The sequence below is a fragment of the Heloderma suspectum genome, chromosome 16 (genome assembly GCF_057233095.1).
Source record: "Heloderma suspectum isolate Gila_16-S chromosome 16, 16-S_ref, whole genome shotgun sequence".
In the NCBI taxonomy this organism is placed as follows: Eukaryota; Metazoa; Chordata; class Lepidosauria; order Squamata; family Helodermatidae; genus Heloderma; species Heloderma suspectum.
The window spans coordinates 11,526,288-11,552,500 of NC_139473.1; the positions used below are offsets into that span (position 1 = coordinate 11,526,288).

The 26,213-nt window shown below is 47.1% G+C and overlaps 1 protein-coding gene across 2 annotated transcripts in view; it reads left to right on the top strand.

Annotated features, from left to right (window-relative positions):
- RAP1GAP2 (RAP1 GTPase activating protein 2) overlaps positions 1-26,213 on the top strand; it is a 242,911-nt gene that overhangs the window by 31,154 nt on the left and 185,544 nt on the right. The gene's annotated exons all lie outside the window — the stretch shown is intronic.

Consider the following 26,213-nt stretch of genomic DNA (forward strand, 5'->3'; position numbering starts at 1 on the left):
GGTCTTTCTGCCTTCAGTCTTGCCTTCCGTAAGTGAAAAGCATGCTCTGTTGGGTTGAGATCAGGTGACTGACTTGGCCGTTGAAGAACATCCCACTTCTTTGCCTGGAGAAAGTCTTGGGTAGCTTTTGCTGTATGTTTTGGGTCATTATCCATCTGCAACATGAAGTGGCGTCCTATCAGTTTGGCAGCATTTGGCTGAATCTGAGCAGAAAGTATAGCCCTATACACTTCAGAATTCATCCTGCTGCTTTTATCAGCAGTCAGGTCATCAATAAACACCAGTGACCCGGTTCCATTGGCAGCCATACATGCCCATGCCATAACACTGCCTCCACCATGTTTGACAGATGATGTGGTATGCTTTGGATCATGAGCTGTTCCTTTCCTTCTCCATACTTTTCTCTTCCCATCATTCTGGTACAAGTTAATCTTGGTTTCATCAGTCCAAAGAATCTTATTCCAGAACTGGGCAGGCTCTTTTAGGTGTTTGCTGGCAAAGGCTAATCTGGCCTTTCAGTTCTTGAGCATTATCAGTGGTTTGCACCTTGTTGTGAAGCCTCTGTATTTACATTCATAAAGCTGTCTCTTGACTGTAGATGTCGACAGTGACATGCCTACCTCCACAAGAGCGTTCTTGACCTGGCTAGATGTTGTGAAAGGGTTCCTCTTCACCATGAGCAGAGTTCTGCGGTCATCCACTTTAGTTGTCTTCCGTGGTCTTCCAGGCCTTTTGCTGTTGCTGAACTTGCCAGTTAATTCCTTCTTTTTCAGGAATTGTTGGGAGTTCCAGTGAACAGCTGCCAAATGCAGATGTAACACTCAGAACTACCTCCAGGCCTTTTATCTGCTTGATTGGTCATGGGGTACCCAGGAAACAGGCCACACCTGGCCATGCAGCTGCTTGTCAGCCATTCCTTCCATTACTTATGAGCCACCAATGATGGCTGTATGTGTATGCCACTGGCTGTCCTTCCTGAATGGCTAGTGCCCCACTTTTGCCAAACCCCTTGAATTACAGCTGCAAGTCCTGACTTCACTCCCATCTGGGTGTGTTTCCTTTCAACTTCAATGTGGTGGTGTACGGAGGCCAACTGCCAAAACAGTTATCCTTGTTCCAATATTTCTGGCCCTGACTGTATAACTGGGGTGAAACTGTGCCTATTTGTATCATAGGGGATGTAGCCACCACCTGCTGAATGCAGCCGTTTTTTAACAGCCTGATGTATGTGACATCAAGCCCTGTCAGTCTCATCGGGATGATGCCCCCCCATTTTATTTTTATTTATTTTATTTATTGTATTTTTATCCCGCTCCTCAGCCAAAAAAGGCTCCCGGAGCAACTCGCAATCAATGAACAAAGAAGACAGTCCTTGCTTGCAGGCTTGCAATCTAAAAAAGACACGACACACAAGGAAAAGACAATGGGGAGGGAAGAGGGAGAACAAAGAATGAGGTAGACTGGTGGGATGGCCATGTTCCCCCCTCTCATCTCCCAAAGAAGGGGCAGTCCAGATGGAGCAGGCCCTGATGTTCCCTTTGCCTGCTCCCTCGCTCCCTCTTCTTCCCCACAGGGCCATGGATGTCAGGTAGCCCTGGGGGTGGGGAGTCCAGCTGGAGAAGGCCCTGATGTTCTCTAGATTCTCCTCGCCAACATTTGAGGCCATATGATCACTCATTTGTGGCCCCCTGTCTTCAGTTGAGCCAGCGCCTGCTGATTTAGAGGGCTCAGCTCAAACCCTGTAACTTGGACTAAATCGTTTCCACCAAGATGGAGTAACACAATCTGGGGACCAGGGCTGGAAGATGCCAGTTGATAACAGCGGCAACAAGTGCCCCAACAGCATTCCCCAATTCCCCACCCACTGCATGTAGCTGTCACAGCTCGCTTGGGGTTTTCTGCCACAGAGGAAGAGCTTACAACTTCAGAGCAAGATGTCCCCAGGCAACAGGTTGCCTCAGAAGCCACTGTCCCCCTGGTGCCCAAGATGGCCAGGGATGTCAGAGAATTCCGCCACAGATCTCAGTTCTGAACTCTGCAGCAGAATGGCCTGCCACCCCCCGCGGATCCCCCCAGGATGAGACTTACCTGGGGCGGATCTTCCGGGTGGCGGCGGCTCTGGCGGGGGTGGCGGCGGCGGCAGCGGATGCGGCGGCTGGTCTTCTGACCGGCTGCCGCCACTGCCATTTGCAGTCTTGTGTAAAAAACAACAACAACGACGTGACAGGCTACGTAAAGATTTACGTAGCCTATCATGGCTGGGTTTAAAAAAACCAAAACAACAACGACGTGATAGGCTATGTAAAGATTTACGTAGCCTATCATGGCTGGGTTTAAAAAAACCAAAACAACAACGACGTGATAGGCTATGTAAAGATTTACGTAGCCTATCATGGCTGGGTTTAAAAAAAACAAAACAACAACGACGTGATAGGCTATGTAAAGATTTACGTAGCCTATCATGGCTGGGTTTAAAAAAAACAAAACAACAACGACGTGATAGGCTATGTAAAGATTTACGTAGCCTATCATGGCTGGGTTTAAAAAACAACAACACCCGTGTACACAAATGGCGGAGGCTACGGCCGCTGCCATTTGCATTCCTTATTTTTGGCCATCTTAGTCTACGTAAATATTTACGTAGACTATGACGGCGAAAATAAAGGGGAACACAAATAGCGTAGTGGGCGCTATTTGCGTCCCTTTTTGATTCGCCGTTTTAAAACGGTGAATCAGAAAGGGATGCAAATAGCACCTGCTATGTTATTTGCATTCCCCTTTATTTTCACCATCATAGTCGACGTAAATATTTACGTAGATTAAGATGGCCAAACATAAGGAACGCAAATGGCGGCGGCCATAGCCGCCGCCAATTGCGTACGTGGATTCCCCCCCCCCCCAGAGCCCTCTGTGGCCGGAAATCCGGCTGCAGATGGCTCTGGCCTGGCTGGGCCTGTCCAGCTGCTCCGTGGAGCTGCTGCGGAGCACAGCCAGCCATGGAGGATTCCGGGAGGGATTGCTTCCCCCCCCCGGTGAGGATTCCAGGGGAGGGATGGAATGCCTCCCCCCCCTACATCAACATATTCCATGGAAAGGTAAGTGACTTTCGTACATCCCTACAAGATGGCCCTGGCCCTTTATGGCTGATGCCTTCATATCTGCCTCTTCATGAGGAAGAAGGCTCAGCTTCTGAGGCAGAAAGGGATGCTGAGTGGCCACTTAGCCCCCAAAGCATCATTGCCTCAAGAGACAGGCTAGTAGGTCTCCTTTAAGAAGAACTGCTCAGCTACCTAAGAGGATCCCTCAGGAGGAAGGGACCTCTCAGGATGGAGGCCTGTAATGTGATGCAGCTGAGTCCTGGGTGGGGCTCTGGTAGCTCTAGCTATATCAGCCCTCACTTGTAATGTGTTCAAATGGGGCAGCTGTGTTAGTCTGTGGGATGAAAATAAAAAGAGTCTGTGCATCTTAAAGACTAACAGTATTACTAAGGCATGAGCTTCTGTGGGCTAAACCTGCTTCGTCAGATGCAGGGATGGATAGAAAAAATTCCTGCATCTGACGAAGTGGGTTTAGCCCACAGAAGCTCATGCCTTAGTAATAAAACACTGTTTGTCTTTAAGGTGCCACTTGTAACTTGAGAGCTGCTGGAAACAAAGTCTGACTGGATGGTCTTACAGGCCCCTTCCAACCCTACTATCCTATGCTTCTGTGGTCTTCAGCTCTGGTTTCTGTATTCTCCTTGGCCTTGCTGGGTGTTTGGAGCTCTGTGCTACTGACCCCTGGACTTCTACCTGACTCTGGCTTTGGGCTGTGCTTTTTCTTGATAGATTTCCTGGCTTTTGACTTTGGCTGCACCTCAGACTTCACTCTGGAAAGAATGCCATCAAGCCTGGTAAATCTGTGCTTGACTATTTGCCTGCTAATTTGACCACTCTGTTGTATAAGCCCCTGCATTTGCTTAGCAAGGAGGCAGGGCTCAGTTTGGAGTAGGAGAGTAGGCCCTTTTACTTAATCTCAGTTGTGTTCCAATGCTGGAAATGCATGCTGTTTGGTGCATGATGAACAGTATAGAACACTTTAGACTACGGCTGAGGGCTCTGGCAGAGTGTGAGAAAGGACCCAAACCTGCTAAGCTGAATGAACTGCTGGAGTAGGTAACAATGCATGAAAAGTCAAAACCACAGAATCGCCAACGCCAATCTGCCATGTTGCCCTTTGGTTAAGGCTCATAATGTCTGTAAACAGACCTCATGTACTCACAGGGTCGATGTCAGGATTGATTCTGAGCGCTGGGAGATAGTTAGCGGCTCACATTCAGAAGAGGAACAGCCAGAACCGAGGGATGCATTTTTCCAAGCCAGTTCGGATATGGGTAGGTGTGCTTCTCAGATTACTAACTACCAGATGGCCGGGCCTGAAGCCCCCTCTTGCCCCCCTCCATGAGAAGTCAGGAGGAGGAGGAGGAGAGTGGGGGCTGTGACCTAAGAGATGCTAGACTACAGCGCAGAGCTAAGAGGGAAAGGTCAGGGGCGGAGCCCAGATGGTCGACCCGGTCAGCAATGTGTGAGAGGTGATGTAGGGAAGCATCCTTAGAAGGGCGGGACATCCCTCCCTATGTTAGTCTAGCCAGCAAGCCTCACTTCAGACTGTAGGCAACATTGGTGTTCCCATTTGGATCGCCTGGAGGCATTCCTTTGTAGCCTGAGAGTCTTCGAGGATTTGCATCTGTAATGGACTTATTGATAATGAATTAAAGGCCTGAGACTGAAGCCTCTCTATTGGTGTGTGTGAGTGCATCGGAAAAGAAGGGGCCCAAGGGAAATGTGACAGTCATGTGCTTATTTGTAAACCAATGCTTGAGAGAAAATGTTGTGTTTATAGCCCCTGCGGGCCATCCTCATGCATTGCCCGGGTAGGAGGAGAGCCACCTCTTTGTAGCAGGGGACATTTCTGAGGACATTCAGAGGTCATCTGTGGGCCTGTAGTAGCAGCAGCTGCTCTTCAGCAATTTAAGGTCTACCTGGGGTTGGTGGCAACAGGTGATCCCCCAAGGGAAGGGAAGTGTGCCCATAGGGGTAGCTAATTGGAGCAACAGAGGCGACTCCCTAGCTGCCACACTGGTGGAAGAGGTGGCCAGCCGTGGAGACACCACCTTGGCTGGCCAATATTTCTGTGGGTTGCACACTGGCTTGGCACCTGAATTTTTTTAGCCTTCTGGGCGGGGGAGGCTGGTGGCTTCAATTTCGGTGGGTGGCAATTCCATGCTGGGGTTTAGGTAGAACCAGCCAGAAGTCTAAAGGTGCTATCCAAGGTGCTGGATAAAGGTGTCCTAAAATGGGTCCAGCACCTTGGATAGCTCCTTTAGACTTCAGGCTGGTTCTAACTAAAACCCAGCATGGAATCTCTGCCGTACGAAATTGGAGCCACCTGCCTCCCCTGCTTCTGGGGGACCATTTTTTTAAATTCCTGGTGCAATGAATGCAGTAGGCACTCAGAGTATTTGGAGGAGTGGAGCTCACTGAATTGCCAGCAGAATGAATTGTCCTGTCCTTCTCCACCAAGTGTTTCCTTAATTTCCCATCACATACAGCAGAAGGCTCCTCATGAAGGGGAGAGGGGAAACACACCAATCCGGAATGGCAACAGGTGTGTGGGCAAGGAAAGGACCCGAGTTGCCCATCTCCCTTCTATGCTCATCACCTGCCCCCCAGAAACTAATTCCTGATCTGGTCAAACTCTGGTGCGATGTGGTAATGTAGCAACAAACAGTGGTATAGCGGAGGCAGGGCTCACAGGGACGCAGCCCCGGCACTTTTTCATGAGTAGGGACTCTGATGTCATCTGCCACCCCCCTCAGAATCCCCTGTTCCCTCTGAGCTCAGCTGCGATCCTCACTGTAGCTGTGGGAGAAACGCATTTTCCAAGCAACACTATCTTGTTCCATGTTGGAATGCAAAGTATTTGGGATGACTTGGTCTGGAACGGGCCATTAAGACCTATTCGCTTTACCAAAGAGGTGCTCCTGGTGGAGATGAAAACTCCCAGAACTGGTGTGTTGATATGGATTGACACAGCTGCCTGAAATTTTGGGGCTGCCCTTGGAAACTGTCACAATGAGCTCCTGCATGTCCAAATTTACCACTACACCACTCTGTGTGTGTGCATGCTTGCATGCACGTGTATGTAGTTCAATCCAGCTGGGTGTGTGGATGTTTCTGTTGGAGGGGGAGATATAATGAAGAAGCTTAGGGAAGGGTAATGGGTAATGTTGGGGTGCTAAGGGAGTGTAGAAGGGGGCTGTTTAAATGAGAAGGGATCTGTCCATGAGGGCTGAGCTGAGAGGGTGAAGCTTCCCTAGAGTATCAGATTTTGAAAACCTAAAACGTTTGTGTGTGAGTGAGTGAGTAAGATTTTAACACCCCTGCCTTTCTCAGACGTCCAGTTGAAATACCCCTGCCTTACTCTCAGCTGCACTGTTTCTGGATCCCAGCTGAAGGCTGTATAAAGGTTGTACAACCTTAGACGGGGCCGTGGCTATGAGGGGGCATTGCTGTGTCTGTCACGAAGGGACCCTGAACTTCTGAATTTGCCACTATGCTACTGGCAACGAAGGAAGGTCCAGGAGGGCTCCTGAGCATGAACAGCCTGTGTCTCGGACCTAGTGAAAAAAAGCTCCCTTCTGGGCCTAGCCCATTTCAAAAGAGGTTCTTCCCAGGGGCTGCATTGGGTGAAAGAGTCTGTTGCCAAGACAGGGAGCTTCTTATAAGTGTGGGAGGACTCCCCTTCCAATTGGCCAGATGTGCCCAGATGATGCCGGCTGGACCCAGTTATGTTCTCTCCATCCTGGCCGTCAAAGGGGGAGGAAGCAATGCTTCCTCTGCTCGGGGGCAGAGGCGTGGGATTTGTACGAATGCTAAGGTTTGTGAACAAAGGCTGGAAAGAGCTGTGGTGAAACCGGCAAGCCCTCTGATGTCATTTGGCTTTAGTGGAGAAATTGACAAGGGGTTGAAAAAAGCCCTGGCTGGTTTCGCTTCTGTGGTGAAGGGGCTTCTCTCTGGCTGCTGCAGAAGTGGGTGGGTGGGGCGGGGGGAAGGTGTGTCAGTTTCACAGCTACTCCTTGCGGCCTTCACACGCTCTGAGCGAGACCTTGAGCACCGACTGCAAAAGCTGCAAAGTTTAGCTGTGGGACAGACAAGAACTGAGTCAGAAGTCACTTCTCCCTGGAAGCGAAACTGACCAGGGGTTTCACAATCTCATTGGAAGCCTTCCTGCGAATGCGTTTGAAGGCGATACATGTAAAAAATAATAAATAACATTAAGTGACTGCTACAAGGAAGGAGATTTTCCAGACTTGCTGCAGAGGGGTTGTTGCCAGGGGGCTGCCAGTTTCGCTGTTGATTTTTACGATCTTTGCACAGGAATGGAATAACAGGCAATTAGGGCTGGAGTATCTAGGAACAGAGGTTTGATGCCAGTGTTATGTCAGCAAGCAGGGAGGGAAGAATAGCAGCTTACTGTGTGGGGTGGGGGGAGAGGGGAGGGTAATGCATGCATGCAGATACATTCACGAGGTTGTGCAAGATATTTTTTTTCCCGTTCCATTATTCCATTTGTTTTCATGACCCATTTGTGGAAATCCCATTCGTTTCATTACTCCTTTGCTCAGATGGCATTCGTTATTGTTGCTTCCTTTATGTTCATATTTGTTTGCTTTTATATTTTGCTTTACACGTCTTCTTTTTGCTGCTTCCTACTGCAGTGATGGGAACAAAGCCAGTTTTGATGCTGCCATTTTGTTTCCCAGAGTGTCCCAGACAATGTGTCATTCCGGGCCTTTCTGGGGAAAACAACAGCAACAGGATCACCACTGTTTCTGGTGGCTGTCATTCCTCCCTGGATCCCTGAAAACCAGGAATGAGGCAACCTGGAAAGCTGGTCCTGTAGTCTCTTCAGTGCTAGGTGAAGACCTGTTCTAAAATCTGTGGGCAAAACCCAACCTAAGTCCTACTTAGAGTAGACCCATTGAAATGAATGAGATTTAAGTTGGCCATGGCTAACTTAAATCCCATTCATTTCAATGGGTCTACTCTAAGTAGGACTTTGTTGTTGTTCATTCGGTCAGTCGCTTCCGACTCTTCGTGACTTCATGGACCAGCCCACGCCAGAGCTTCCTGTCGGCCGTCGCCACCCCCAGCTCCCCCAAGGTCGAGTCCGTCACCTCCAGAATATCATCCGTGCATCTTGCCCTTGGTCAGCCCCTCTTCCTTTTGCCTTTCGCTTTCCCTAGCGTCAGCATCTTCTACAGGGTATCCTGTCTTCTCATTATGTGGCCAAAGTACTTCAGTTTTGCCTTTAATATCATTCCCTCAAGTGAACAGTCTGGCTTGATTTCCTGGAGTATGGACTGGTTTGATCTTCTTGCAGTCCAAGGCACTCTCAGAATTTTCCTCCAGCACCGCAGTTCAAAAGCATCTATCTTCCTTCGCTCAGCCTTCCTTATGGTCCAGCTCTCGGTTGGGTTTTATCCTATGTCTTAAATTTTGGGGTAGCTGTGAGTTTTGTTTCTTGTACTTTATATTGCTTCTGGCTTTATAGTTTTATGCCCTTTTTTTGAATTTATTTGTTGTTGTTTATCAATAAGCTGCCCAGAGAACTTAATGTCATGGGGCTGCATACACATGTCATCAATCATCAATCAATCAATTGACCAATAAATTAGTCTGTCAATTAATCAATAAAAAGCATCTGTGGGCAGTGGTGCTGTGGTAAAAATTTGAAGTGTAGGCACTCCTGGAAGTCCCCATAGCTGCACCCCCAAGGGGAGGCCGAAAATGCAGGTAGCTGTGTTGTTCCATATCATCAAACCAATCCTCGCAGTTTTCATCTCCACCAACTGCAGGTCTTTTGCAAAGCTATTAGGTCTTAATTGCCCATTCAAGACCAAGTTGCCCCCAAATACTTTGCATTTGAACAGGGATAGCTCACAATTCTATATTGTTGCTGAGAAAATCTATTCCCCTATTCTATTCTGGGGGCAGAAGATGACATCAAGAGGACATGTTTCATCCCTGAGAGTCCTGACTCCTCTACACCACTGTCTGTGGGGCATTCTGGGAAACTAAAATGGCAACCAGTAGAAGACTGCTGAGAAGAGTATCTTTTGAATGAGATAATGAAAACTAACACCATCCATTGTTGCTCTTGGCAAGAACATCTCTTTGGATGCCTTTACAGACCCGACTTGGCACAAATATAGTGTATAGATGAGTGATGCCTCCGAAACTCATAATTATCCTGCCTGTACATTGAGTCTCACATGCTTGTAATTCCCATATGCATAACAAGCCCTAACTATAGTCTAATGAAATGTTAAACTTTTTGTCATTCAAATTGAGATTTATTCTGAGTTAATGTCTATTTTCCTTGCCCGTGTGATTTGCGTGATTCGCACGCCTAACCAGCCAGACGCGGCCATCTTTCCACATGCTCAGATGTTGCTTGCAGGATGCCCTTAGTTATGGAAGGAAGTGAGAATGTCACCTGTGCTGCACGTGCGACAAATTTACTGCAGATTATCAGCCTTTAAAAGGATGCACGGAGGTGCACGGACGTGGTGTCGGAGTATGAAAAGGATATCCTACTGTGCATGCCGCATCCCCAAGATGCACTTTGGTGTTGCAAACATTTGGAGATGCTTTGAGAGGTCATGACACAGAATAGCTTTTCTACAAGTTCTAACACTGGATTTGTAACTTTGCTACCAGATTGTGAATCATGACAGAGTCTGGTCACTCATCACTAGTACAGATAGCGTTGAAAGCTCATTCAACTTGTGGATCTGTAGAGGCCTTAGATGTTGAGCCTGTTTAGAAAACCTGGTGCCATCCAGTTGTGTTGGACTACAACTCCCATCATCCCTGAGGCAGCATGGCCAATGGTAGTCTAACACAACTGGAGGGCAGCAGTGTCAGGGTGGACACTGAGCTCATAGAATCCCAGAGTAGTTCTGATTCTGAGGAAGAGCAGTCGCTCCTGGGAGAGGAGCGCGCTCCGCTTTCCCAGGGCCCACAGCTGACGGAGATTCCTCCCACTGGCATTCCTAGATTAGAAAGCAGTCCAGGGAGTGACCCAGCACCGATAGCAGACTGGTTGGATGCGCGACGCAGACGCAGAGAGCGGCGCCAGATGGAGGGCACGGAAAGGAGGCGAAGTGCCAGGTTGGCGTGCAAACAACGGCTGCACCCAGAGGCTCCAAGGGAAAAGGGGAGGGACTCTCCCTAGTCCTTAAGTTCAGGGGTCTGCCAGTAATTTCCTTTCAAACGGGGACCAACTGTTCCAACGTAGGGCATAGGTACTCTGCTGCTCAGATCTAGTTGCTACCTGTAGAGTTGTTAAGTTGTAAAAGAAGAATAAAGCTTTGAAAGGAATCCCTTTGTCTGTGTCTGGACTTGGCTACTGGATTAGACTGAGAGAGGCCTCCAAGGAGCCCTTGACAAGCAGGTTGGGAAAGGCTACTTCAGGTCATCAGGGCCAAAACCTAGGTGATGTGGGAGTTTCATGATCGGTTCCCAGACTTTCTTTCTTTAACTTCAAAGCCGCTCCACGTGACTCTCAGTGCAACTTATGCAAGTCAGACATAAGCCCCACTGAGTTTAATGGGGCTTACATTCAGTTGTGTATGTGTGTCTAGGATTGTAGCCTCAAGCAAGTAAGCCAAGTTACACTATGTTACTATTCGTCACATGTAAATGGCTAATACTGTTAGCTGCCCTCTTTGGAAGGTTCATTCAATGTGTTTTGTTTATGTTCAGGGTTTAAGTGTTCAGATTGACTTAGATTCCTACACTGAGCAGGGGGTTGGACTTGATGGTCTTATAGGCCCCTTCCAACCCTACTATTCTATGATTCTATGAAGCTGGACAGCCACCTGTCAGGGATGCTTTGACTTGAATTCCTGCATTGAGCAGGGGGTTGGACTTGATGGTCTTGTGGACCCCTTCCAGCCCTACTTTTCTATGATTCTATGATTCTATGAAGCTGGACAGCCACCTGTCAGGGATGCTTTGACTGGGATTCCTGCACTGAGCAGGGGGTTGGACTTGATGGTCTTATAGGCCCCTTCCAGCCCTACCTTTCTATGATTCTAGGATTCTATGAAGCTGGACAGCCACCTGTCAGGGATGCTTTGATTTGGATTCCTGCACTGAGCAGGGGGTGGACTCGATGGTCTTATAGGCCCCTTCCAACCCTATGATTCTGTGAAGCTGGACAGCCACCTGTCAGGGATGCTTTGACTTGGATTCCTGCACTGAGCAGGAGGTTGGACTCAGTGCTCTTATAGGCCCCTTCCAACCCTATGATTCTATGAAGCTGGACAGCCACCTGACAGGGATGCTTTGACTTGGATTCCTGCACTGAGCAGGAGGTTGGACTCAGTGCTCTTATAGGCCCCTTCCAACCCTACTATTCTATGAGTCTATGATTCTATGATCACCATGTTTTGGGCTGGGAAGCATGCGCTTGAGATCTTGGATTTGGCTTCCTTTCCCTGCATTTTGTAGCTTGGCTTACTTGCACGGGTCATCTGGAGCTTCTTGTTCAATAGACATCGCTGTAGAAGCTGTGCAGCGGCTGTCCTCTATTTATTCATTGCATTGATCTCTCCTTGTTGTGCCCCACTGTGGTCTGTATTCTGTATTCTGTGGGCAGAGGTACTGGAGTACAGATGGCCTTAACTTGAGGCAGAGGGTTGGATGACGTAGGACCACCCTTCTCTCTTCTCTCTCTCTCTCTCTTTCTGACACCTCCCTCCCTCTCTCCCCAGCCAGCAGGTTGCCCAGGGAGGGACAGATCACTTTTGCAGAGGTATGAACTGAGAGTTTGCAAAGGCCTTATGAAATTAGGCTGAGGTCCACATGAAATTAGCCTGAAGGCAACGTGGTTACCCAGGCCTGGTTTACGCAATCCTCTGTGACTTTGCTAGGAAGGGGTGTGGGCAGACTCCCCATTTCGACAGCAGTGCCCTCCAGAGCTGTGTAATGGACGCAATCTCAGAGGCAGCACCCAGAAGGATGAAGTGAGACAGAGGCTCAGGAAAGCGTAGTCAAAAGCGCGGATGTGAAGGGAGGAGATGGAAGTAACCTGGCCACTTTGAAAATGCGCAGGAAGTGAGACCATCAAAAGGGAACAACAAACCACCCTTTTCACACTTTTGCCATCAGTTAGAAGAACCACTCTTAACACAGGCTGGATCTCAGCCGCAGAGACCACGAGCCCCACCCAGCCGATGTCAGAGGCAGTTCAATACATGGGAGGCATTTCTCAGCTAGCTCCCTTCCTGTTCTTGCTGCAAGTGAGCCATTCAGAAAGTAGCTGAGCTCATTTTCCAGACCAAAAAAGAAAGAAAAAGGACTCAGCCAGTCTGTTTAGCCCGCAGGGGACGGGGCGGGGGCCCCCCTCTTTGGATGGAAACCATAATGCCTTGTTGTCAAGATATCTCTGTTTGTCAGTCCTGGGACACCTTCGGCTGTCTTTCATCCTTCACATGACAGATCATCCCTTTTCAATCTGGGTTGCCAGATTCAAGGCCACCAGATCAATAGTGCAGTTAGGGCTGGTCCTTACAGACAAAGTTCAGCCCCCCTCAACCCACCAGAGAGCAGCAGGGGATGGAGGCAGTGACAAAACAGGCCCATTGTCAGCACCCTGGAGCCCACTGGGGCTGGCACTACTTTCGCAGCATCCTCTCTTTCTCATTTTTTTTTAAAAATATTTGATATTAAGGCGGTTACCAGCTGGCCTCCATTTGATTCCTGTAGTCATAAAGGTGCTACGATTTAAGTAAGTTTAAAATGTGGAACTGCACAATGCTTAACACATTTCTTCCTTAATCGAGGCTGGCAAACTTTTGTCCCTTTGTTGCTCTGACATATCCAGAATGTCAGAGGAGTTGTAAGGCAGGGAATGTTGGGACGGGGGAGAAGAGCACTGTTATCTGTATGCTTCTCAACACATGGGCGTATAAAGGGGGGTGGGGAAGGCCATTAAGTCCAGGGCATATAGTTGCCTAGCTGGACCACTGCACAAAATAATCATATAAGAGTAAAACTCCCAATGCAGCAGCAGGTAAGCCAGCCACCGTCTCCCTTTCCAGTGCCCCATTAGTCTTTTCATCCCCCCATCTGGAGCTGCCATGGATAGAACTGGGAAACTTTTGTTCTATGCATGACTGCCCCATGTGGCAAGCTGGAGAACTGCAGCTTGGAACACCTCCCCGGTATTGAAGTATTCTCAGACCCGGGGTTGGCCCCGCCCACCCTAGCTGCCATTGGGCCCTTCTGGACAGGAAGAGCTATAAAAGGCTTCCTGTTTGAGCTGGGACTGGGCTTGAGCAAGGATTGTCTTCCTGGCTTGGTTGCGCTTCTGAATGGTCCTCAGCCCTGACTCCTTTGCACGAGGCCTGGCTCACCTCCCAGAGCTACCTAAGGCTCAGCTGTGACATCCTGTCAGTTCTCGAGTCTGCTGTCTTGGGGAGAAAATTCTAAATATGGGGTGCCACAGGCAAAAAGGCTCTGTCTCTGGTCACCATCCACCTAATCTTGGAAGGCAAGGGGACCCTGAGGGCACTCTCATATGAAGAATTACTTTATTACTAAACCAGTTTGTTAACTACAAACACAGTTTGTGGAGAGAAATGAAGTCTAGCAAAAGATTCATGTAACTAACTGCATTTACTGAAACATTCGAAGTGTTACATCTTTTACCTCCCTTGATGAGCTTCTGCTGGGCTTTAAAAACCTGGCTGTTCAGGCAGGCATTTGGGGTGGGTTAGGTTTTTTTAAGAGCAGTGTTGTTTTGTTATGTTTTGTTCAGTTGATTATGTAAATTTGTTATTAGTACTGTACGCCACCTAGAGTGGCTGGGTAGCTAATAAATCTAATAAATAATAATAATAAATAATACCTTTACAAAACTTCCTTAAATACAATGTTCTTGGTGTTAACTCCAGGGCAGCCACTGTAACATCCTTCTTCTGGTCCATCAACAACTTGAATCTTGAGGTTTGCCAATGACTCATGGCAACGTAGATCCCTTCATGATTTGTTTACAGGCCATATGTTGCTAGTGTAGCATTGTACTTTGGCCTGCACCTCTGTTTATAAAGGTGTACAGAGACTTTTAAATGTCATGTTGTTAAATTTAATAGTTAGAGACTTGCTTTCTGAGCAATAACTAAACTCTGACTGGGTTACTTTTAACTGTAGGTGTCTCTTAATCCCCTCATGATTTGTTTACAGGCTGTATGTTACTGGCATATCATTGTACTTTGGCCTGCACCTGTGTTTATATAGGTGTACAGACACTTTTGTATGTGTGTTCATATTCCATTTGGCTCCAAATTGCAATTCATTGTGTTTGTTTAATTATACTTGACATTGCCTTGATATTAAAAAGAAAACTTTATAGTACATTGTTATAGAAGATAGCCTAATTCTTTTTTTAAAAAAGCTTTATGGGCATAAATAAACTCCCGACTTTGAATTATAGTGAAAACCACTGTTATTCCTGGAATTTGTGTGTCAAGAGCTTTCCAATGAAGTGTGTTTCATGGGCATCAGTCAATGGGAAGGCAGTCAAAAAGAGATGACCAAGTAACTCCCGACTCTGAATTATATATATGAGATAAGATAAAGTAATACTTTGCCCTCCCTCCTAGGCAGTGGTGTAGCGCTAAATTTTGAGGTTCAGGAGATCATCACGACAGTGTACATCTGCCCCTCCCACCCAGAGCAGCAGTCCCTAGCATAATACCCCATTTATTAGGATCCGCATGCCTGCAATCCTATGCATAATATGGTCCCAGGGCATAGTCTGAAGGCACATGAGACAGCTACCTTGCTGAAGCTAAGCAGGTCTGGGTCTGGTTGGTGCTTGGAGGGGAGACCACCTGGGAACCCAATGTAGCCACCTTGCATTCCATGATGGAAGAAAGGTGGGATAGAAGTGTAATAAATAAAATAAAAATAAATAAGTAATTACCTGGGAGTAAGCTCCAATGAACTCAGTAATACTTTCTTCTGACTTCATACGTTCAACTTGTACAAGAAACTGAGCTTTAACAAGAGATGTCCAGCCAGCTAAAGTGCAACCTTTCGGTTTTAATTCAGCAGGAGTATTCATCAACTGCTCTGGTGCTCCGTCTGATGACGACACCGCTCCTTCTCTGAAAAAAAGTCCTGGAGCTGTATTCATTCATGGTCCCCCCGCCACTGCATCACTACTCCCAGGAGCTCCAGGGGGCAGCAGGAACAGATGGCAGGAGAGTGGTGTTTTGGGTTCCAAAGCTTCCTTAGTGAGGAGATCATCGTGTTTAAAATAGAAACAGTGTTCCACTTCTCATAATAGCAAGTCTGCATGTCTGTTCCTGTTTTTAATGGGTGGGACACTTTCATCCAGGGCTGAATCGTAGCAACCTCTGAGTGGAGCTGCTGCTCCCTCACTTCTGCCCTGCTGGCATGAGCCCAGCAGGGCTTTCAAGGTTCAGAAGTCAGAACTTTCTGCAGCTAACAATAGGATTGTTCTGTAAGGGGGAGGAGGAGGAAAGAACCCCAAACAGGTCAGTAAGGACTGAGCATGCTCAGTGGTGCCGCGGTGGTTTAGTGGTTAAGATGCTGAACTGCAGACTGGAAGGTTGGCCGGTCAGCAGTTCGAGACCCGAGTGCTGCGTGACGGAGTGAGCTCCCGTCTTCAGTCCCAGCTCCTGCCAACCTAGAAGTTCAAAAGCAAGGAATTGCAAGTAGATAAATAGGGACCGCCTCGGCGGGAAAGGTGACAGTGTTCCGTGCACCTCGGTGTTCAGTCATGCCGGCCACATGACCACGGAAGCGTCTTTGGACAGCGCTGGCTCTTTGGCTTAGAAACGGGGATGAGCACCGCACCCTAGAGTCAGACACGACTGGTTGGGGACACCTTTACCTTTTTATGCTCAGTGGGCATGGATGGAATTCTGACTGACAATAGTGGGGGCGGAGGGCACCAAACCTGGGTGAGGGAGAGGAAGAACAGAGGGAGAGGGAATGGGGTATCCTTGAAAAGGGCATGGCTGTGTGTCTGGAATCTTGAACAGAAGTGTTCCACGCTGCAACAAATTGTTGCAAGGTCCCATTTGTGCCATAACACATTTTTTTTATAGTCTTTAAGGTGCTACACAGAGCTTTGTTGTTCTTACTTGGAAGAAAGTCCTACTGAATATATTACAGTTTACTCTCAGCTAAACTGTAGGATGTTTAAACCCAGTTTATTATCTATTAACTGTAGAGTCGGCCAACCAATCATATCTGGGATGTGCCAGGTACCGCCAAGTACATTCAGGTGATGTCCTGTGCTTCTTTCCATGCTGTGGGCCCATTCTCCCAGTGCCTACAAAGTGTGGGAGAGGACATGACTTCAGGAGGAGAGGTGCTGGGTGCTGATGCTGAGCCTGGAATTGTATCACCTCAAGTGGTTGCTTGGTTTGCAGCCCTGATACCATCCAAAGAAATCTCCTGGTCAAGTTTCTCGCTTACAGCTTGTGTGATGCTGTCCGAATCCACAGGAGGGCACTTTTGCTGCAGCAGTTTTGCAGAACCAGGAAAAAGTCTGGAGCACGGAGTCTGTGTTGCTTCTGTGCTTAAAAATGCTATTTTAAAAGCAGGCAAAGTGCTGTTGACCATTTGCTGTGATCTAAAAAGCCGTTAAGCAAATTTATGAGCAGATAGCATATTGATAACCATGGAGATATCTCTATCATCTGTCTGTCTGTCTGTCTGTCTGTCTGTCTGTCACCTATTCATCCATCCCAGAACACCATACCAAAATACCTCTTATATTGTAGGAACATAAAAAATGTATTAAGGCAATCCTAATATAATCTCAGAATAGGTTTTAAGTGAAGTAAACAAGTGCATTACTGGTCATATCACATCCAACCAATATTCAGTTACTGAGAGGGTAAAACTGGTGCCTTTACAATACATTTTAGACTATATACTTTATTTTAAATATGAAATAGGCCTTTAAAATGCATTTTAGAATATATACTTTATTTTAAATATGAAATAGGCCTTTAAAATGCATTTTAGAATATATACTTTATTTTAAATATGAACTAGGCCTTTAAAATGCATTTTAGAATATATACTTTATTTTAAATACGAAATAGGCCTTTAAAATGCATTTTAGAATATATACTTTATTTTAAATGTGAAATAGGCCTTTAAAATACATTGTAAAATATATAATTTATTTTAAATGTGAAATAGGCCTTTAAAATGCATTTTAGAATATATACTTTATTTTAAATATGAAATAGGCCTTTAAAATGCATTTTAGAATATATACTTTATTTTAAATATGAAATAGGCCTTTAAAATACATTGTAGAATATATAATTTATTTTATATGTGAAACAGGCCTTTAAAATACATTTTAGCTATAATTCATATAATTCATTTTATACGAATATAATTCATTTTAAATGTTAAGTATCATTCTAATATATTTTCAAATATAGTGAACTAAAAAACCCTACAATTTGACCAAAAAGGTCCTCTTCAGCAGTTTAAAATGAAGGTATTCTTCAAAAGAATGATCTTACCCATCCATATCATTTGCAGTGTTAAAACACCACACAAAAACAATGATCTTGATACTGCCATACTTATAATCACACCAATTCTTTTTTTAATGCAGTGTTCAGAATCATAGAATTTTAGAGCTGGGAGGTGTCTTAGAGATCATCTAGTCTAGCCTCCTTCTCAATGCAGGAAATTTGCAACTGCAGCATCCTTGACAGATGACCATCCAGCGTCTGCTCAAACACTTGCAGTGAAGGACAGCCCACCACCATGAAAGATATTGTGGCATTGGAGAATGTACAGAAAAGGGCAACTAAAATGAACAAGGGGCTGGAGGAATTCCCCTATGAGGGAAGGTTACAACAGCTGGGATTGTTTAGTTTGGAAAAAAGGCGAGTGAGGGGAGACATGATAGAGGTCTACAAAATTATGCATGGTGTGGAGAATGTGGATAGGGAGACCTTCTTCTCCCTCTCTCATAATACTAAAACCTGAGGTCATCCCATGAAGCAGATCGGTGGGAGATTCAAGTAGGGATGTCAGAGAATTCCGTGACGGATCTCGGTGAGGCCGAATGCCAGTGCATTTGGCCCCCTGAAATCCGTCGCGGAATGAAGCCCCCGCCGCCCAACCCATGAAAGGCATGCGGGACAAAGTCCCCGCCGCCCCCAACCCACAAAAGGCGCGTGAAATGGAGCACTTACCTGCTCCCGTCTGCGCTGCTTTGTGAATGGCAGCCGTCCTGCGGCCGCCATTCGCTTCCTTTTCATAGCCGTGATAGGCTACGTAAATATTTACATAGCCTATCACGGCTAACGCAGGGATGCCATTTGCGTCCCTGTGGAGGCCATGATAGGCTACGTAAGTATTTACGTAGCCTATCACGGCGGGGGGGGGGGATCCAGCATACACAAATGGCGGTGGCTACCGCCATTTGTATACGCTGGGGTTTTTCCCCCTGCTGTGATAGGCTACGTAAATATTTACATAGCCTATCATGGCTCAATACAGGGACGCAAATGGTGGCAGCTACGACAGTCGCCATTTGCATCCCTGCAGGGTAGCCCAGCAGCCAGATGTCTGGCTGCGGGCGGCCAGGCAGGATTCCCGGGGGGAGGACCGGATCGCCTCCCCCCCCATCGAGGATTCTGGGGGGAGGGACGGAGTGCCTCCCCCCCACCGCGGATTGCCCTGTGTGGAGCCAGGTAGGTGTTTCGTACATCCCTAGATTCAAGGCAGATAAAAAGAAGGGCGTCTTCAGACAGCGCAGAGTTAAACTATGGAACTCGCTACCACAAGATGTAGTGATGGCCACCACTTTGGATGGCTTTAAACGTGGGTTAGACAAATTCCTGGAGGAGAAGCTATCAATGGCTACTAGTGCTGATGGTTATGTGCTACCTCCAGTATCAGAGGCAGTATGCCTAGGTGCACCAGTTGCCAGGGAACATGGGTGGGAGGGTGCTGTTGCACTCATGTCCTGCTTGTGGGTTACCCACAAGTTCATTGGGAGAATGAGAGAGGTCCAGTTAGACCAACCTTCCCAAACCTGGTGCTGTCCAGATGTTTTGGACTTGAAATCCCATAAGTCCCAGCCAGCATGGCCAATGGTTTCAGGCATGCTGGGCATTGTGCTCCAAAATACCTGGAGGGAGTGAGTTGAGGCAGTTAGATTAATGGAGGGAACAATCTTACCAGGATAGGCAGCCGCTTCCGAACACGGAGGTGACCACCTATCCAATGCAGAGCAGGAGAAGCACAGAGGGGATCGTTCCCTCCTTGCTCCAGCTGCCCTGCATTTGCAGCTAGACTGCCGATTTCAGCTGTCTAGCCACAGGAAGGCGGAGCAGGGGAGGAGGCTGCCAGATGACACACAGGATGTGTTGTGCTGGCATTTCCACCTTCCCCACCCCGGAACGCCCCCAGGAATGCCCCATTTTCGCTGCTCCACACTCCTCTTCCGAGCGCAGAGTGCGGGGACATTCTGAGCTGCCTGTGAGGCAGTGTGTGTGTGTGTGTCTGAAGGGTGGTTCCCAGAAACCAGCATATCCTATGGCCAACTAGCCGCTGACTAGGGGCCATGGGATAGCTCCCTAAGGGTGTGGAGAAACTGCAGAGAGTTAGAATCTGTGAGTCCTAACGGTTTGCCAGAGTAGTAAGGAATTCATGATGAATGAGATCGTGAGCATTTCTACATGAGGCTGTTATTGCACACTCACGATCGGTCACTCAAGGAAGTTTGCGGGTCCTTTACATGACATCGCCAAGTTGCCAGATAAAAAGCCTGGTGTGGAGAAGCTCCATGTCTGTTTAATTCATTTCAATAATAATTTGCAACTTCTTTGAGAACTACTGTTCCCTTTTCTTCTTCAAAAGAACACACCTTGGCCTGCATCAGTGTAGCACAACTTGCTCTTTATATTTTCCAGAATTAAGCATTCCCTGCTTGATAAGCATAGCTGAGGGCTCAATCCAAACTCGGAAGTGGCTGGCTCTCCAATGCAGGGTGGTCGGAGTGTGGAGGGGATCCTCTCCTCTGCGCTCCAGCTGCCCTGCATTTGCGGCTAGACAGTCAATTTTGGCTGTCTAGCTGGGGTCTTCGGAGCGGGAGTGGTGGAGGCCAGATGGCACATAGGAAGCGGCGTAATGATGCTTATGCAGTCTCCTTCCCACCCCTGGGAATGCCCCCTTTTTGCCCGCTCCATGCTGCAGTTACGAGTGTGGAGAAGGGGAAGAACTGCGCTGCTTACGAGGCAGAAGGGGAGGGGGTGGGGAGTGTGGTTTCTGGGCCCTGGCTCCGAGCTCAGTTCCCAGAAACCGAAAAACCCGATGGCCATCTAGACACTTCCTAGCAGCCATAGGATTGCCCTCTGAATAGCCTAAATGGATTTGTTCCCAAAACCAATATAGCAGGTTATATATTTGCCAGCAGATGGTGCTGTGGAAACATAAAAACTGTGCAGAGAGCCCTTGGGTATAATATGGTTGGGAAGGAGAGCACGCACGCTATATACATATCACACACAAATGCTCCTGCACGTGTTTAGTAAAACAAGACTGTCCCTGCTCGCAGGCTTATGATCTAAAAAGGGATGGGAAGGGAAGAGGACTAAGGTCTATAGAGGGGTGTGCGCATGCTTGCGCATGTAGGGTTGCTTGGTATCAATCAGCCTTTCCCACCTAGTGCCCCCCAGATGCTTTGGACTACAACTCCCATAATACATGACCATCAGCCGTGCTGGTTGTGGCTGATGGGAGCTGGAATCTCTGATGTTCCTGCCGCCGCGTTATACCTTTCGCAGCTTCTGCCTGTTGAAACTGAAAAACCCCTCCGGACGTCTGAGTCCACTGTGGTCAGTTGTCCTCACTGGCACTCAAAGTTTCAGACCTTTTACTCTGGGTCAAAAAGACACCCAGTGTGATTAACTAGTTGCTTCTACCCAATAGAGGAGAAGTAACAAGGAAATAGGTTTTCAACAACAACAGCAACAAGCTAGTAGCATAACGAAATAAACCAACACATGGGATTGTGTATTTATAATAAAAATACAATTTATTAAACACTTTATTATTAAACAATCTTTATTAAAAAGAGTTATATGTACTATTATTAATCAATCTATACCTGGTTCTAACCTACCTGCCTATTAGGGATGTACGAACCCCCCGTCCAGTTAGGGGGGGGGGTCTGCTACAGGGCAATTGGGCCGCTTGGAGCTCCAGAGAGTCCCCCAGAGCCCTGCCATATCCACTGGATTGGTGGAGTGGCTCTCCGGCTTTCCAAAAAACCGTGATACGCTAATGGCAGCCGCCACTAGCCTATCGGGTGGGAAATCTCAGCCGTAAATGGTGTATTTTATGCCATCGGCGGCCATAAAGCACTTACTCTTGCCTAAATTGCAGCTGTTTACTGTCTCAGGGCATAGTCTGAAGGCATATGGGGCCACCACCTTGCTGAAGCTAAGCAGGGCTGGGTCTGGTCAGTGCTTGGAGGGGAGATCACCTGGGAACCACATGTAGCCACCTTGAGTTCCATCATGGAAGAAAGGTGGGATATAAATGTAATAAATAAATGTAATAAATAATAAATTTACAGCTGTAACTTTCCTGTGATAAGCTAATGGCAGCTGCCACCAGTGAATCGTGGTTTTTAGGAAGCCAGAGAGCCACCCCGTGGGAACTCCTCCAGAGCCAAAGGTATGCGTGGCCGGTCCACCATGGACTCCAGAGGTCACGTCCTTTGGAATCTGGCCTCATTTGAGTCTGTGGCAAATTTCTCCAGCATCCCTACTGCCTACCCTACCCTTTCTAAATCCTATTCCCCAAACCCTACTCACTAGATGTACACTCTTCCAATCCCTAATCCCACTCTTTAAACCACAGAATACTTTCACTCACAGGCCGCTCCCACCTTTCACTCACTCTCTAACATTCTGTTACCCCTACCTTTCCTGGATCACATTTTACAAATTCCAGCATATAAGTTTATATTAACAAGCATATGTTGCAGAGTCCAAAACATCTGGAGGCCACCAGGTTGGGGAAGGGTGGTCTCTAGACTACCATAGGAATCTTGCCACTTGTCGACTTCTGTTGACACAGCAGCATTTGTGACCTGGTGACCCAAAGGGAAGAGTAAGGACCAAAATGCAATTCTAGGGTAGACCTGAATGTTGCAATATCGATTTGAACTAGTCAGTTAATGTTGTGGCCACAGGATTCTTCTTAACTTCAATAAGGGGCCTAGGGCCACATAACATAGTTCTGTTGCCCCACTTGGGCAATTATGGTTGCCACATTTCCCCCCTTGACAGGGTTCCTGTGTCATGGAAAGTGCATAAGAGGTGGAGAGACATTCACTGGGTGAAGTGTTCTCTGATTCATGCATCATCATACCCGGGGGGTGGGGTGGGGACCCCTGTTGAACTTCTGTCTGTTCTTCAGCAAGAGAGACCACAGGTGCCTTGCCGGAAGAAGGTGACAACCTTGTGACCAATTCTGGTCACCATTTTGGGTGCATGGGTGGGAAGAGAGCTGTCGAAGTTCAATCTGGGCAAATGGGAGTTATGTGGAGGAACAGTTCCTTGGTGGGTTTCGGAGATTTGCTGTCGCTGAATCGCTACAAGACTGGGTTGCTTGATTCCCTTTAGAAATAAGACAACATGCTCCTGAATTTGAACAGGATCATGCAACCGATTGAGTTTGCTTTGGATATAGGAAGAAGTCTGTATCTAATATACACACTAGGTTTGCGGTGAATGTTCAATTGTTTCACTTTCCAGGATGAATAATGCTTTTAGGAGGCCTTAAATATTTCCCCCTAAAAGCCGACCTCCTGGGAATGTGTTCCTTTCACCCCCACCCTGAATCTTTTGCTGCTTTTGTGCTGTTCTCCTCCCCACCCCTTCATTAGGACTTCTTTTCCTTCCTGCAGTGATCCCAACCAATCAGTGATCCCAGCCATGACGATATCACAATGTATAGCCAATCACATTTGATTATGTCCAACTTCTACGAAGGGCAAACTAAGCTAAGGCAAGTTCTATGGACTGACTACATGGGTGATGCTAGCCAATCAATGGAGTTGCAGGTGAATAAAGCCTGTTCAAGGTCATGCTTTTTGAATGGGTAAATATTTTTTGTTATGTTCTTTTCACAGTGGCACAAGATTTAGCACTGAAAAGGAGAGGTGTTAACAGAACTGTTCACCAAGTTACCCCTTTCTCTCTTTCCCTCTCCCTCTCTCACACACTTAACAAACTCAGTTGTGTTAGTTCTGCCATTCAAGCTCATTGGCAGGGCACATGCAGAAGGTCGCAGGTTCAGACCTGGGCATCTGCAGTTAAAAGGATTAAGTAACAGGGGGTGGGAGAAACCTTTCTCTGCTGGAGACCCTAGAGAGCTGCTGGCAGTCAGAGTAGGCAATAATGGTTGAGATGGATCAGTGATCTAACAATGGCTGAGTTCACGTGGCACGCTAACCTACACTCAGTGGTTGAGTGTGGCTTGTTGTTGAACCCTGGGTTAACATGTTGTCTAAACGAGATGCGTTTTCCACAATGTGGCTTGTTAACCACCCTGGACAACTCAGCAACTAACCATGGGTTCTCAAGGTGGCTTGTTTGAGAAAAATAAGTTACATTGCATGGTTATTAGGCTACCCTGTGGGAAACACGCTGCATTCAGACAACACGATAACCCACGATACAGCAACAGCCCACACTCACCACTGACTGGCCGTTCACACAACATGCTAACCCACACTCAATGGTTAAGTGTGGGTTGTTGTTGAACTGTGGGTTGATTGTTGAACTATGGGTTAGTGTGTTGTCTGAACCCAGGACATTTTCCACAGGGTGGCTTGGTAACCATGCAGTATGGCTTGTTAACCACACTGAAAAACCCAACAACAAACCATGGGTTCTCAAGGTGGCTTGTTAAAAAAAGAAGAAGCCACACTGCATGGTTAACAAGCCACCCTGCAGAAAATGTCCTGGTTTCAGACAACACGCTAACCCACAGTTCAACAGCAACCCATGCTCAACCACTGAGTGTGGGTTAGTGTGTTGTGCAAACCCAGCCTTTGTTAACATATGTTCCTTTTAATTTAATTTAATTTAATTTAATTTAATTTCAGGTATTATATTTCTATACTGCCCCATAGCTGAAGCTCTCTGGGCAGTTCACAGAAATTGAAACCATCAAAATACATTATATAAAATATAAAAACTATTTGCATAGTGACATAAAATTTTTATGCTGGTAAACCTTGAATCCATGGACGGGAAGTCCCTAAATTGGCCTCTCCCATGCCTGCTACATTTAACAAAGTCATGAACCCGCTATCCTGTCCCCAAAGGGGTCAAATGTCATTGGGTAACCAGGCTTTCATCTTTCGCTGGAAAGGAGTCACGGAAAGTTCACAGGTGTGTTGGCAGGGCGACGGCGATAACATTGCTTCCTCCTAGCAACGGGAGTGATTCGCATTGGGAAGAGAGAGTGCTTTTTTATTTTATTGCATCGCCTTTTTTCCCCCTGAAGCCATCTGTTTTGAAGTTAATAGGAAACCAATTTCTAATGGCTGGTCTTCAGTCAAACAGTGAAACTTACTTGGCAAACAGAGCAGAAAGTGAGCGATCTCCCAGATTCGCCTTTGTGTGAAAGGATGTGAATGACTCCTACTGGCACTCAGTGCAGGTGTGTTGAGAGCTAGTTTGCAGGTAAGGACATTGTGTCTAGTGAGGACCACCCTATTCCTTTGTCACGGCCAGGCCATGGGCAGCATGAGGTGAGCTAGGAACCGTGGGATGGAGCCATTTGCCAGGACCTAAGAGTAAGTCAGAAGCGAAGGACAAACCAGCAGGAGGGACCCAAGAACAACCAAGTGTAGAGGAACATGCCAGAGTAGAATGACAAAAAGAAGAAATGCATCACCCCTCCCCTCCCAAGTTTCAGCTATTGGGTGGTATAGAAACGTAATAAAATAAATCAATCCATAAAATCTTTCTTATTTTTGGACGGCTTGAAAAGGGGGTTAGACAAATCCTTGGAGCAGAAGGCAATCAATGGCTACTAGTCCTGATGGCTATGCGCTACCTCCAGTACCAGAGGCAGTGAGCCTATGCACAGCACTTGCTTGGGAACATGGGCAGGAGGGTGCTGTTGCACTCATGTCCTAGTTGTGGGTTTCCTGATTGGCAGCTGGTTGGCCCTTGTGTGAACAGAATGCTGGACTAGATGGACACTTGGTCCAGCAGGGCTCTTCCCATGTTCTTGTGTCTATGTGAACATGTGTGTCTATGTGAACACACACCATTCACATACACACTGAGCGAAGCATGGTTTGGAGAAAGTAGATAGGGAGACATTTTTCTCCCTCTCCAGACAGTAAAAGAACTCAATGGGGTCATCCCTTGAAGCTGATCGGTGGGAGATTCAAGACAGATAACAGGAAGGGCTTCTCCACACAGCACATAGTTAAACTATGGCATTCGCTACCACAGGATGTAGTGATGGCCACCAACTTGGATGGTTTAAAAGGGGGTTAGACAAATTCCTGGAGGAGAAGGCTATCAATGGCTACTAGTCTTTATGGCTATGTGCTACGTCCAGTATCAGAGGCAGTCTGCCTAAGCACACCAGTTGCTGGGGAACATGGGCGGGAGGGTGCTGTTGCACTCGTGTCCTGATTGTGGGTTCCTGGTTGGCAGCTGGTTGGCCACAGTGTGAACAGAATGCTGGACTAGATGGACCCGTGGTCTGATCCAGCAGGGCTCTTCTTATGTTCTTAAAATCAATAAATATATAAATAAAAAACACACATTTGCAAGCAAAAAGGCATATGTATAGATGCAAATTTTGAAATAATTACGATAATTTTAATCAGGGGTGCAGGACCTCTCCCAGCCTGAGTGCCAAATTCCATTTTGGAGAAGCTTTTGGGGGCCTTATTCCAGGGGTGGGCCGTACTGAAGGCAAAGGCGCAGGTTCAAAATTAGGAATGTCTGGATTTTGTGAAATCCGTCCCGTGTGCGTTTTGTGGATTGTGCAGTGTTGTTTGTTCCAGCATCTGTTCACAGATGGATTTGAATGTTTTTC